Genomic DNA, 1,831 nt, shown 5'->3' with positions numbered 1-1,831 from the left:
GTTATGAGTTGGAATCAACTTGATGGCACATAACAACATCACTGTGGATCTGATTTTTTAAATGTCATATTCCTACCTTTCCAATTTACCTGTTTATGATAGGGCTACTCATACAGAAAGCAAGGGAAACATTTTTGGGATCACTGAACTATCTTCTCCCCTACCAGAATTTGGAGAGTAAAAATCTCTTTTCTGAGCCAGACGAAGACCACTCTGCCTTTCTCAAATCAGAGTGAAAAAGTGGATACATTTGAGAACCAGAATGAAATATGGACATTTGCTAATTGCTTCATTACTCTTCCATAAAGAGTATAAGATTGAAATGGGATTAATGAGAAATAAGAAAAAAAAAATCATCTTAGTCAATGCAGGCTTCTGCACAATCTCACTGAACTTTTCCTCACATCTTTGTCTTTGTAAGACAGAACATAATATCCTCTTTAAAAGGTATTTTCTCTCTGGTCTAGTCATGTTTTTCTTTTTCCTTACCACATTCACATTTCTACAAGTACTTTATACGATTTTAGTGAATTGTTGCTCAGGATAGATCAATACAAGTTCCAGTACTGACAATTTCTCAAAGTATGTAACCCTTTAAAGTCACCTTGTGAACCATTCCATACAAGCCTCACTTATTGCTCCCTTGAAATTTAAGTACTCTGTAGGGATAGTGCCTAATCGATTCTCTACAGAAAATTGACCCCTTCAGACCTTTGGCAAAGTGAAATGGGAGCCTTTAGGATAAATGGTTGTGGATCAGGGAATAGATTCAGAGAATCTACTCAGAGAATTCAGAGAAATCTATTCAGAAATTCAGAGAATGTTGACCTGGATTGGAGAATGCTGACTACTTCATCCTCCTCAATATGTTTTTAGGGAAACTGGTTTCCCAGGGAAAAAGAAAACCAAAATATCTGAAAAACAATCCCCCCCCTTTTTTTTTCCCTGAAAGAACTCAAGGGTTAGATTAAATATGCTTGATATTTTCCCATCAAGATAAAGAATCCAGTAGGCATGCTGATCCTATTTTTAAAGAAATGTAAGCCTTTTTTTTTTTGTATTACAAAGTGCATACTGTAAAGAAAAATAAATTTAACCTATAGAAGGCTGAAAGAAGCAGGGACACAAGTAACCCGCTCTTAACTCACAGAAATAATTATAGTTTATGTACATACTTTTTGTAATTTTCTCAGATATAAATTATTGAATATTTGAAAAAAATAATTTTAAACTTAGGTTTCTAGTATTTTGATTCCCCCCACTTATTGTATATAATGAAATGCTGCATCATATTTTTAATTCATTATTTTGTTGTTGTTATTGTGTGCAGTCTAGTCGGTTTCTACTAATAGTGTTTTGTAGAGTAGCTGGTGGGCTTTAACTGCCAACCTTGTGATTCCCAGCCTAGTGCTTATCCTACAGTGCCACACCTGGACTCAAAGTCATTATAAACATACATAATTGCAATACAGTATTTACTGAGTGAATGAATATAATCAATTGTCTTACTATGTGATACAATGACTACAAAAGGGGCTTCAACATAACAACGATGTGTGGATGGCATAGGACTGGACTGGTCAGTGTTTTGGGCTGTTGTACATAGGGTCTCTGTACATCAGAACTGACCTAAAACCACCTAACAACACCACCACCAACAGATTTCTAATGAGTTCAAATTTACAATGTGATAAACATAGCATTTTATTGTAATGGAGACTATAAAGTTAATTCCCAACACTATCCTTCCGAGATGATGTCAAAATAACTTACCCATAAGTCAGATGCCATTTCTTACCTTATCCCTGAATTATTTAAAATAAAATATTTA

This window comes from Chrysochloris asiatica, unplaced genomic scaffold (genome assembly GCF_000296735.1).
Source record: "Chrysochloris asiatica unplaced genomic scaffold, ChrAsi1.0 scaffold00048, whole genome shotgun sequence".
NCBI lineage: Eukaryota > Metazoa > Chordata > Mammalia > Afrosoricida > Chrysochloridae > Chrysochloris > Chrysochloris asiatica.
Note: the sequence above shows the minus strand (reverse complement) of the source record.